Genomic DNA, 13586 nt, shown 5'->3' on the forward strand with positions numbered 1-13586 from the left:
CAATGTACTCTTAACTGCGGGTCAAGGTCAAATGAGTTTGCTTCACACTTGGGTGCTAGATTAATCTGCTTCCTCCTTTATCTGGCCCTGGAGGAGCGGGGAACTTTGTAGACAGCTACACTGGCCTAAGCTCAACTCAGCGCTCTCTTTAGGGCTCCTGCCTGACTATTAGAGAAGCAAAGGCCCCAGGGGCAAAGCTGTGCTCTCAGCAAATGTTCTTCCCCAGTTTTCCCCAACTGCTCCATTCAGCACATCCTGAAGGCAAGGGTAGCAACTTGGGCCAGACTAACCAGGAGTCTGTGAGGATCCAAAAGGACTATGCAATTTAAATATTAGTGACGCTCACGTGATAGTGGAACATGAGCCCCTTTTCAGTGGATGGAAACAACAGAGGTAGATCTCAGTTAGCAAGAACTGGTTCAACTATAGCCCCAAACAACATTGTCTCTAAGACCGATGTATGAACAGTGCTATAAATTTAAAAGTGAATTTAACAAAATGTGAGGATGAAATTCTTGCTTTTTGTCCTAAAAATCAGAATTTCTAGTTGGTTATGACTCTGTAAATAAGATACTTGAGACCAGGGCTGTGATGATCAACCATTGGCTGATAAACTTCAGTTAGTATTAATATATGGTTGCTTACCAAATGAAGATAGTCTTATAAGCTCCTTGATATAGATTGATACATATATAATCTTCAGAACAACCCTGTTAGATTTTATTATTATCTCCATTTTGCACTTGGGGAAATTGAAGCTGAGAGGTTAAATTTTGTCCACAGGCTTCCCTGGTGGCTCAGATGGTAAAGAATCTGTCTGCAGTGCAGGAGACCCGGGCTTGATACCTGGTTCAGGAAGATCCCCTGGAAAAGGAAATGGCAACTCATTCCAGTATTCTTGCCCGGAGAATTCCACGGACAGAGGAGCCTGGTGGGCTACAGTCCATGGGGTCACAAAGAGTCAACGTGACTGACTAACACTTTCATTTTTCATTACATTCAATTATTAAGAACTCTCTTGATTGCTATGGTAGACTGACTGCAGAAATAGCCCCAGTTTTTCCAAAAAAACAACTGTATTTGCATCCCTTGAAATGTGACTGCCACTTCAATTATAGGATGTTGAAGCCTATTTCTCTGTCTGTTGAATTGAGACTGGCCTTGTGACTTTCTTTGACTAATAGATATGGGGGGAATGACTGCATGTGGTGTCTAGGCCTCTAGAGGACATGCATGTTTCTGCCTTATCCTTTGAATGCTTTCTTTTACCTTGGGAACAAGCCTAGGCTAGTCTGATAGAGATTGAGGGGCCACCTGGAACTGAGATGAATCATCCTAGCTGAGGACAGTCTAGACCAGCCAGCCCCTCTCTAGCCCATCAACCTACTGACTGTAGATCCACAAGCAAACCCAGCTAAGACTGGCCAGCCCTGGCTCAGACCAGCAGAACTGACCAGCCAATCCATAGATTAATGAAAAAAACAGTACATTGTTGTTTGGGCCACCAAGTATTAGGGTGATTTGTTATGCAGCATTATTTTAGCAATAGATAACAGATACAGTTGCCTCCCCAGTCATTTCTTCTCTTTGCTTTGAAGGCAAAACCTACTTCCCACTACAGAAGTTTAAAGAGTGTATGTTCACTTTTCAAACTATTTTGCAGTTAGAGTGATTCAGTTCTAGCAGATATACAGGGAAGTCAGTATGGTAGGAGGATATGTGGGGAGGGAAATAATACTGAGAAACATTTTCCTTTCTGAAAAGAAACTGGCAGTGAGATAGTGAACTGCTCCTTTCTTCTCTATCTGCTTTGAATACAATCATTAAAAATAGACATTGGAGCAACAGTAGCCATTTTGTGATCATGAAGCAAGAAGCCTAGGAACAGCAATCTAACACATTGGAAAGAATGGAAAGTTGAAAAGATCCTAGGTTTCTGGCCACATTACTCAGTTGCAGAAACTGGCTAACCTTTTGACTTCTTTATTATTTAAGTGATTGTGTGTTAGCTAAGTATTGATACATGTGATTGAACTTTGAACAAACACATTGGAGTCCAGGTCTTGGTGCTAACATTTATGCAAATAAGAACGAGTGACCTCTCTGGAAAAGGCAGCCTTGCCCAGGGCATGCAGCCTAATGAGCAAACTGGGGGCTGGATCTCAGGTCCCTTGACCAAATGGCCTTGTGTAGTGCATAACCTGCTCAGTCATCCTTGGTGACCCTGCTGGAATTCTACAAATTCAGGATGTTTTTAGGATGCTTCTTCCAGGATTGCCTTCAAACCCCAGTGGGAATTCATTTACTGTTTTAAATGGTAACAAATCCTTGGCTGTTAAAGCTAAATTTGATTTGGGAAATAGTCAAAATTATTTGATCCCAGAGATGGCAACAATGAAAGTGTGCCAATGAGATCTCCTGCTGCTGGGAGCACAATTGACTAATGGCCCCAGTTACCGCCCCTTGGGATGCACTGCACTTATGCCATTTGGTTTCCAGACAATGACAGCATGATGGGGAATGAAGGCAGGCAGACCCTTCTCAACAAGACCTGGGACTCAAGGGCTCCCCATCAGCCTGGCTGAACATTTCTCAGAACTGTGCTGTGGCTAAGATTCTTCTCACCCAGGCCTTCAATTCATTCTTCTCTCCTTCCACACATGTCAGACCTGCAATACAGTCTCAAAACTCTTCATGCTTTCCTTGCTTCCACCTTTTCCTTGCACATCTGGCCTCTTCTTGGCATCTGCTCAGCAGATCCAGCCCATAGTACCAGGTTTAGTGAAAGGATGAGGGGTAGTCATCAACCTGTTTAACAATGGCCAATTTCAAAGTACCAACAGTTTAGCAACTGGCTCAGGGCTTTCCTGATAGCTCAGTTGGTAAAGAATCCACCTGCAGTGCAGGAGACCCCGGTTCAATTCCTGGGTTGGCAAGATTCCCTGGAGAAGGGATAGGCTACCCACACCAGTATTCTTGGGTTTTCCTTGTGGCTCAGCTGATAAAGAATCTGCTTGCAATATGGAAGACCTGTGTTATATCCCTGGATTGGGAAGATCCTCTGGAGAAGAATAAGGCTATCCACTCCAGTATTCTGGCTAGGAGAATTCCATGGACTGTATAGTCCATGGGATCACAAAGAGTTGGACATGACTGAGCAACTTTCAAGGGAAATGTTAGAAGTAGCTATAAAATAAAATGACTTTTCTGATATAACTGATAAAAGGGACTCAATGAATATTGGTTAACTATTGAATAAGTGCAAAGGTTTTAAAATAAAATAATGTCATCTCCTATAGTTTTGCCTAAATGTCTACTGGCTTGGATGTACAAGGTGGACCTCCAAGTTATTCTTGTTGCTGCTACTGTTGTCCAGTCACTAAGTCAAGTCTTACTCTTTGTGACCCCATGGGCTGCAGCACATCAGGCTTCCCTGTCCTTCACTATCTCCTGGAGTTTGCTCAAACTCATGTCCATTGTGTCGATGATGCCATCCAACCATCTCATCCTCTGTTGGCCCCTTTTCCTCCTGCCTTCAATCTCTTCCAGCCTAGGGGTCTTTTCCAGTTAGCTCTTCAAATCAGGTGACCAAAGTATTGGAGCTTCAGCTTCAGCATCAGTCCTTGCAATGAATATTCAGGGTTGATTTCCTTCAGGACGGACTGGTTTGATCTTGCAGTCCAAGGGACTTTTGAGGGTCTTTTCCAGCACCACAATCCAAAAGTATTAATTCTTGGGGAATCTCCAAAAAAATTTCTCATATGTGTTCATCTTATTCTCACTCTGCTCTGGCTGCCACTTCATTTACATCTGCCTGGAAAACCACTCAAAAAAGTCTTATGGCTACTACTGTCCATCTTGGGAATACCAAACCCCAGGGACCACTGAAAGAAGTTCCAAATCTTCTAATTTCTCTTGAACATGAAAGGGTCCAAATCATATAGGGAGGCCAGGAGAGAAGATGGGAAAGAATGATTTTCTCTCCAACTCCATGCCACAGTTTTTACTTGAACCTACCTGTACATCTCTCGTGACTAGATAAGGAACACTTCATCAGAGTCTGCTACTAAGCCCTTTTATTCACCTGGATCTCAAAATCAGTCCAAGGGACCAGGTAAGGACAGACACCTTCCACTCCAGCTAAAATTCTAGATTTCCATCCTCCTCTAAACTTCCTCAGCCCTCCTCCCTAGGTGACAAACAATGAAACTAAAGATGCCCTGAATATGAAATGGTATATTAACTTTATTTTCTTATATTCTGTATTCTTAATGCTCTGGCATCAGGGGCCTTGCTGATTCTGGAAAATGCCCCTCCCAAGACTAGCTAATTTCCAGAGACAGCAAATAACTCTGTTGAGAGGCTGTCTTTCATTTAATATCTTCAAATGTCTCCAAATTTTGTCTCTAAAATGAAGACAACTGCTGATATAATTACATCAATTGAGAAGGTGTACATGAGATATTGTATCAACAAAATAGAGCTATCTATTCAAATATAACCAACCAATCCAGAGTCCAAACTTGCCAACTAACACCTTTCTCCTAGAGCTCACAGGTTGAGCCATATCCCCCTGCCCTAATCACTCCAGGGCCAGGTACAAGGCAACTAGGGATAGTCCCTACATCCTAGAACCTGTTGAAATTATTCAAACTAGCCAGTCCTAATCTGTCCAGCCTGCTTACCAGGCCTGGTCCATTCCTTCCCACAAATCCACGATAAAGGCTCTTGCCCATGTTTTCCGCTCATTCTTCCCGTCTCCTGAATAACTCTGGTGCTTCCCCAAGTGGCCCTATAGGACATGACATGCCCCCTCCTCTTGAGAACTGTGACAAACTACCTTTTCAATGGTCATTATTTCCAGATCTGTTGGCCTCAGCATACCAGACTAATAATAAAACTACATTTTAAAACAAATGGATATTGGGGAGATTTCAGTGGAGGGCATCTGCACTAGCAACAGACAACTCCCAAATTTTTGTTCTATTTGAACAGCCCTCTTTCATTTACAAAGTACATATCTCAATTGCTTTAATTCTATCAGCAACTGTCTTCATTTTAAAGATAAAATTTGGAGATATTTGAGCAACAGCAACATTACTGAAAGAAATGTGTATTTTCTATGAGGATGTGTGGAGGTATAGGAACAGAAGGACTAGCTTGAGCATCGTGGTACTGGTTTTAAAGAGGGCTCTAGACACACACCAATAAAAAGAACAATCTCAGCCTCTCATACTTCCTGAGAACCTCCTATGTGCCAGGGACCAATATAGATCATTTTCATATATTAACTCATTTAATCCTCATATCAAGCTGAGGTTAATACCCAAGGTGCCTACCATTATTTTCCCTGTTTTATAGACAATCTGAAACCAACTGCTCAAAAATTGGTTTCTGTCATACAATAGTAGAGCTGCAAACAACTTCAGAGATCAACACCCCCCATTTTACAGATGAGTTAAATATGTTTATGCGTTCTACTCCACTGGAAGACTTTGTCATTTTTGAGCACATTCTCCAAATATGGCATATGTACCCTGATCTTGCCAATAGTGAGTTCTGACTCCTGTGACCTCGAGTCCAGCTGCGTCATACAAGGGAAGTGACACCTACTATAATAATCTCAAACCCCATAATCCATCACACATAACTCTGAAAGTACTAAAGGGAAGTGTGTTACAATAACCAAACACACCTAGTGTATATCCCAAGGATTGCCTAAATATTTCCCATTTACGCTATTTTGAGAACTGGCTTCCAGCCCAGTTCCGACAACAGTGTTCAAGATTAAGTGGAAGGCCATGTGAGCGTGGTAAATGAAAATACAATTTTCCCCCCAAAGGGCTATTAGTTATGAGTTTATTTTCTTGTGCGTGTGAGATCTCTTTCTAAGCATTTATGAAATATGAACTTTGCAATTGTCTCACTTACTGGAAAAGTATGTGCGTCCTATGAGGTTTCTAGAGGACAATGGTATGTCAACTCTCATCAGCCTGCCTTCAGAAGATTCTGCAGAAGCTGGGCCCAAGAGCCCCTCTTAGACTACCTCTCCCATAGCAACCGCCTCACTCTTGGCAAAGGCACAGACTCGCTGCTCTACTCAGCTCTGGCGATGTCAGTCGCCTTAATACACTAAGGGTCCTAGACAACAGCCATCTAAAGAGAGCTCAAGGGGCAACAGGGGCTCAATTCCTGGGCACAGTCCTACTGTTTTTGGATTAGAGCCCTTGGTGGCATAGCCCCATCTTTGGGCACAGCCCATTTTGATTCCGTTGGCCGATGATGATCTGATGCATTCATTTGGCTGGAATGTTCTGAGCAGGATGGTAATCAAATTTCGATGACTTGGATGACCCTTATCATCTCTCCCACCCCTGCCTGTTTCTGCACCAAGTTTAAAGCTTATAGGAAAGTGGAATACTTGGGATATGATATTTTCCAAGATTGAACAGCTGGCTTATATCTATTAAATTGCAGCTTTAAATGAATACGCTCTATACTTCCCACTAAACCAAGGGAAACAGCAATGTACTGAGAAACTGGAAAGATTTCTGAGTTCTTTTAGATTATGCCTAAAGGCTTATATTACAGTTCTGAAAAAGACCAGGATCTTGGTAGTGAGTCACGAGTGTGTATGCCAAGCAAATTCACCAGGTTCTTTGACACAATGTAATTGTGCTTTAAATTCTCCCAGTTAGAATATTTACGCCACTGTCTAAAACAAAATTATAGCTTGGAGTTCAATCTTCAGACATTCACTAATGGCTTATCATCTATTGTCATAGTTCAACATGCATATTCATAATTAGTATGCAACATTTTCACAGTTACAGGATGAGAAACTGATCCAAGTAGTCGTTCCTCTAGTGTTCACGTTATTACTTTATCCATTTCTGGTGAAGCCAGGATCATAGCAGCATGTCTGTGGTCAGCCCCTTCCTTACCTCCTACCCAAACTCTGACCTGAATCTGTGAGTTTAGGGGCTCAAGAAAGAGAAAAATTCTAATAAACCCAGAAAATATCATTTATTAAATCCTCAAAGTCTATGTATATCTATGTATACATCACAAAGCCTCCTCCGCAGGCAACCGCCTGGCAGGATGGATCAAGCAACATGCCCACGATTCTTTACTGAGGCCCTGCTGTAAACTAGCTCTAAGGTCCCACATGAACTGGGACCAATATCAAAAGCCAGGGAGCTGGTGACTCTTTAATGTGAACTTTTTTCCGTTTTGCTTTGCTTTGTGTTTTCAATTCTATAGACATGGCATGAATTTGAACCTGCAATGCTTGGATCAGACTCTGAATAACTAAATGCCTGGACTGGGAAGATGTGTCAGATCCTTATTCTCTGCTTCTGCTCTGAGAAAAGGCTGTGCTTTTTTCCAGTGAGTGGCCTAACACAGTGAGGCAATGACTTCTGCATTTTCTGGCAGGAAATATGAAAAAGAATATATATGGGAAATGTGTGTGTGTGTCTGATGGGGTCTTTCTCTCAAGTGATTTTTCTATCTTTGAGCCTCCAGGATAGAGTGGTCTAACCTTTCCAGCTCTGCTTATTTGCTAGGTTCTAGGATTCATTTTCAAGTTGGGGCTCCAAAGCCTATTTTCAACAAGATTTTTTAGTTATTCTTCCAATGAGGTTTAAAGCAATAAAACAGAATAAGAACACGTCCTTGAAGGAGGAATCTGCTCCTTTACTCTTAATGCTGTAATTGTTCACAATAAGGGTGTGGTGAAAGGACACGAAAAGGAAAGTTCAGCTTAAAAATGAGAAGACAGAGGGAAGGAAATGTAATCTGGTGGTGGATTTAGATGAGGATTAGCAGCTGTCCTGACTCCTTTGATGAAGGGCTTAACTAATAGCAAGAAGAACTGAGGATACATCTTAAGAAAAAGCTTCCTGACTATTATAAGCCCTGGCAGTGTCTTCCCAAAAGGGATTTCCCGATGTACATCTGCTTGTTTTTTGTTTTTTTTTTAAAGTGTGATGTTGTTTGTGTAAATTGGGTTTTTGTTGTTATTATTCATTCTAAATTGTAGAAGTTTTAGACTTTCATGTTTTTTCATCATTACTCAAGCAATGCATGTTCATTAGAGAAAAGGTGGAAAATACTGATAAGCAATGAGAAAAAAATTATCTATCATTCCGCCACCCAGAGATAAACACTCTTATCATTCTGAGGCATGTGTTTTCAGACATTTTTCTCTGGGAGACTGGTTAAGTAAATGCTGGTACAGTCATAAAATGTAGCTTTTAAGAAGGATACACACATGATACACCGACTTTGGACCTTGGCCTCAGTTAGTGTTTATCCAAAATCTGCTCTTTGGTTTCATCTCTGACCTTGGCCTTGGCAAGTGAAGGAGGTGAATGCTAACTTCATCACCATCTGGCAACCTTGGAGTCATGCATGTTCAGTGATCATGTGATGGAATAGATTACCATTACATCTAGCTGATAATAATGTCAGTAACTTGAATAAGACATAATCGAGATTCCAGTTAATACCTGAATATTTACCTAAAAATATACATAAGCATTTTAGATATAACCTGGAGGGGGAAATCTCTTATTTGCAGAGAATTTTATATTGAAATTCTAACAGCTGGAGTACAAATATTACATGTGTGTGTGTGTGTGTATGTGTGCGTGTATGTGTAGGGAGAGTAATTATGAATAGTTAGAAAGATTATTAATTTTATGCACTAAAATGATTATTAGAAACTTTCAAAAGCTTAAATAAGGGAATGTTTTGCAAATATTGAACTACAAATACACCATTAATATAGAATAAATTAATGCAAATATTAATAGAGAATGAACTAGCCAGAAAACTTAGGAAGATTATGATATCCTTTCTGAACAAAATGAATAATAACATTTTTAAATGTCCAAGTTGAAAGTAGCCCTTTCTTCAGTATTGAAACATGCAGAATAATGATGGAAAGAACCACTTAACAGTTGTCAGCTCTGAGTGACTATTATAATGTTCCCAGAGGATAATAACAACTTTTAAAATTTTGGACTATTAAATATTAATAATCAAACTGTTATAATTTAATCAGTTGCATACAATTTCTTGTTTACTCTTCTAGCCCAGGAATCTTTCAATGATCCTGATATTTGGCTATTAGAGCCTCTACTTCAACAGAATACATACTTTCATCCTCAGTCACTTGCTGTTTTGAATTGTAATCAACATGCCCCAAGCATAGAGTACATTATATGTTTGAAACAGAGAGATGTATGTCTGTTAGGATGCCTTCAGTTACATGAAATAGACATTCCTACCCAAATGGTTTTAAAAAATTAGGATGAATAAAAGAAATTATTGGCTCACATACCTGAAGAGTCCAAGGTGGCACATAATGTTAGCTTCAAATCAGGCTTCATTTCAGGCTCAAGGCTATGAAGGGAGCCTGGCTTTTCTCTCACCATTTCTCATCTCTACCTCTCGGCTGCATTAGCTTTAACCTTGTCTCCCTCTTTCTGCTGCAAGGATGGCTGCCAGCAGCTCCCAAAGCTGCTTGCCTCTTCCTTGGCAAACAGATAAAAATTGAGTCAGTCTTTGTCCCCACAGTTTGCAGCAAAAGTCAGAAAGTACACCCGGCTAGACGCTTCCTTGCATGATGTTTTCACCTCTGCAACATCACTGTGGCCAGGAGGACACCGCATGACTAGTTACTTTAATCAACCAGCTTCCCACCCCTGGAGGTAGGAAAAAAATCAAACCAAATGGTACATTCCCCAGAGGAATCATGGGACACTGTCACCAAGAATTAGGAGAAACTGATGTTAGCCCGCAAACAGTAGGTGTTAACCACAGTGTGGAACCATGTTTTCCATTGTTCAAATAAGATTATGAAGTGATATATAGGGCATGATTCCAATTTTAATGTACAGATGGCAATGAAAACTTTTGTCTTCATTTATTTAACCAATCCCATCTTACTGATTTTATAGTTGTTTTCACTGTTCAAAGTGATACTTCAACTAGTACAATTGTACATTCAATCTTACATTTGTATAGAATGATATTCTTGGAATAAATTGCTAAATATTGAATTGTTGACTCAAAAAAAAATCACAGTTTAAGGTATTTAGACATCCTGCCAAATTGCCTTCCCCAAAAGTTATACTTTCAGCAGTGGTATATGCATTGTTAGCCTCCCATAACCAATCTCACCAACAAATAGTATCACTCATCATTTCTACAGGAAAAACTAATATTTCATTGTTTAAATAAGTGTCTTTTTGAGCACTATCAAAGATGAAATTATTCTGACATTAGTTATCTACTGATATTTAGTTTTTATGTATTAATGTTTAATGAGCTATCTGTTGATATCCTGGTTCATTTCTCAGTTGGCCTTTCATCTTTATTTACATGCTAAAATTTTATCTGTCATATGTTTTAATTTTTTTCTCACTTGTCATTTTCCTTTATACTTTGTTTATGGTGGGCTTTAGTTGATTTTTTATTGTTCTGCTACATAAAAGCTCTACATTTTGATGTAATCAAAATTATAAAATATTTCTTTTTAGATTGTTGTCTTAAACATCTTTTTGAGCAGTAATATTTTCCACACCAATTATCTCTATTTTATTTTATATTTTCTTCTAGTACAACTATTGTTTCATATTTTATTTTTAAATCCTTAATTCATCTAGAATTCATTTTGCTGTAAGATATGAGGTCAGGCCATAAAGCTACTTTTTTCTAAGTGGCTAAACAGAATTCCTAATGTAGCTGTTAAAAAGCCTGGTTATTAAAAGGGCTGGCTCTGGAGCTAGACTGCTAGGTTTGTGAGCTCTGAAAGTCAGGCATCTTATCTATGTCTCATCTATAAAACAGGTATATGTTTGGGGTGGTTTTGACAGTGAAATGTGCTGAAAACACAGAAAGAATTAGAACATTGCCCAGAACATAGCAAATGGTAGACTTTGTTGTTACCTCTATTGAAAGATCTATCATTTCTTCTTTTGCTATATTACATTTGTGAAGGACTAATTATTTATCTATATGTGGATCTGTTTCTCAAATTTTTGTTTTCTTCTTTTGGCTAGTGTGTCTATTTTTGCCTCTGTCGAGTTTTAAAAGGGTTCATGTCAGTATTTCTGAAAAGAGCAGAATGAACTTGGAACTTCTTAAGATGCCTTGGTTTCTTATCCTTAAAAGCACTAGGAGTCATTTCTTTCCTATGCATCATGTCAGTTTTGCACAAATTAGCTCTCATCACTAAGCTCTATGGATACCATTTTTATGCTTCTTTAGCTTATTCAGTCTCAGCTCTGCCATTTACTAGCTAACTTACTAACCTTGGGCAAGTTATCTGAACTCTCTGCCTCAGTTGCTTCATTTGTAAAGTGGGGTAATAATTCTCATGACCTCAGGGCTCCTGTGAGAATTAAATGAAATGATACATGTAAAGCTCATACTACGGTGAACAGACTAATCCCCAAATAAGTATTAGCTATTAATTTATTTTTATTATTACCTTTGTTATATCATAGGACACAAAAGCCTCTCTTTCATCAAGTCTCTCTTAGCAACTGCTGAAATGAAGAATCAGGATGTAAGAGACACAGAGAAAGGAAGACCAATGGTATTTTTCAAATAAGGTTATTATTTTTCCAAGTTATTATATAATTAATAACACCTCAAGTAACACCTTGTACAGAGCAGGTGCTCAAAAAAAATGTTGAACTAGTAAATATAAAGAAGATCATATTGTCTTTCTACCGGTGCAGTGCTGAGGATTTTATGTGAATACTGAGAAATAAAAGCTTCATTAATAATGTTCCTCAAGAAGTGTGAATAAATAAAATAGTATTGAGATTCTTATTCAAGGCTTCTGGTATAGCTTTCTCTCTATGATCACCACATATTTATACACATGCAGAAAAGAGAAATAGTAAAAAGAGGATAAATGCTTAGGGATTCATAGGCAGAGCAATAATTCCATTTTCTTGAGACCTGTGTTCTTTAGAGACATGGCTTATCACAGAGTAAGTATCCTCTTTTATAATCTGTGTAGCATGCATCTGTGTGTGTGCAAGTATACACACACACACACACACACACACACTCCACAAAAAGACATTTCTTGACATTTTAAACCATTCCAGATTGGCTCAATTCCAGTTAATCATATTAAAATGTCAAGAAAATTAAGTATTAAAGATACAATCTGGTCCTTCTTGAACTTATTTACTTGTTCTTTAAAAAAATAAAAGACATGGCAGGGAGCAGCTGACTGCTTCCTTCCTTCAGCAGACAGTCTAATTACGTCTTCTTGCTTTTTCTCAGGCAATACACTTTAGCATGTGTTAAAAGACAGAAAGGCAGAGGATCTCAAACTTACATGTGGAAGTGTGGCCATGTGTGCTAATTTTCCCTGAGGTTTAGGGCAAGGCCACTGAGAGAGATACTTGAGTTTCCCATCTCTGAGTCATCTTGAGGGTGCCAGTAGCATTTGAGATGTTAGGCCAAAGAATTATTAGGAACCAAAACATTAAAATCACTCCCATGTGAGTGCGAAACTCAATCTTCTTGACTTTTGAAGGAGAGATGTTTCCTTTATAATTCTACCATTTTCAAAGCCAGTAATTACACACTGGATCAAAAGACTGATGAGGAAGAGAATTGGAAACCTGGAGATAATTTAAGAATACCTTGGGTAACTAGACCCAGCCTTTGAAGAAGAACTCAAAGGGGGAGGTCTTCAACGATCTCAACTTTTAGCCACAATTCCTCAGACATCACCACAAAAAAAGAAAGGACTACTTTTGTTTATGTGGCATCTGAAAATCCAGCTATGTCAGCTTGAGTTCATTTTTACAGCCATTTTCACAAGTGATTTAAGTCACTAATTAATTGGCAAATGTTCAGTTCTCATCCATTCTAGTGATCTAGGTCAGGAGAAATAAACATGTCAGTATAGCCTGGAAAGAAAGAATATAAAATTCCTGCATTGCTCTATGAGACAGATTCCTTTGCTATAATGACCCAAATAACAGACTTATAACAGTCAACTTGGAGTTTAAAAGTAGGCATACTTCTTATTTTATACGTAACCTTATGTTTTCAATCGAATTTAAGGCAAATTCCTGAAGTCCAAGGGCCTTGTCCTAAAGATTTTAAAAACAAAATAAATACGTAATGATGATGGAGAAGCTGATAGGTAGGTAAGTAGGTAGATACATAGAAATCATCTACAGAACAGACCCCAGGTTAAAAAAATTTATCATTTTCTCCACATTTGTTAATTTGTTGCCATTCATTCCATCCATTTTATTAAATGCCAGTCACTGTTGAGGCATTGGAGATGGAGTGGTTATCCAAAAAACAAATATTTTTTTCTGCCCTCATTAGATCTTCTAGTCTAATAGATATTGACAATAATTAGATAGTCTTACAAACAAACAGAAAATTCATTACTGGGTCAAATAACTACAAATAAAAGAAAAACAGATAGGAGGATTTGAAAAAGTAAGGAAGGTCAGGGACATCTTCTCTAAGAAGTGATGGTTGAGGAGCTATCTGGGAAAAAAAAAATGACAGGCATAGACTAGATGAAA

At 38.9% G+C, this 13586-nt stretch overlaps 1 long non-coding RNA gene across 1 annotated transcript; it reads right to left on the reverse strand.

Annotated features, from left to right (window-relative positions):
- Positions 1-698: 698 nt before the first annotated feature.
- On the reverse strand, positions 699-9705 carry LOC139178063 (uncharacterized). The gene is made up of 2 exons (XR_011562494.1): positions 9350-9705; positions 699-864 (listed from the first exon to the last, which is right to left on the reverse strand). It is a non-coding gene; the product is annotated as an uncharacterized lncRNA (long non-coding RNA).
- Positions 9706-13586: the final 3881 nt, after the last annotated feature.

Source organism: Bos indicus, chromosome 20, assembly GCF_029378745.1.
Source record: "Bos indicus isolate NIAB-ARS_2022 breed Sahiwal x Tharparkar chromosome 20, NIAB-ARS_B.indTharparkar_mat_pri_1.0, whole genome shotgun sequence".
NCBI lineage: Eukaryota > Metazoa > Chordata > Mammalia > Artiodactyla > Bovidae > Bos > Bos indicus.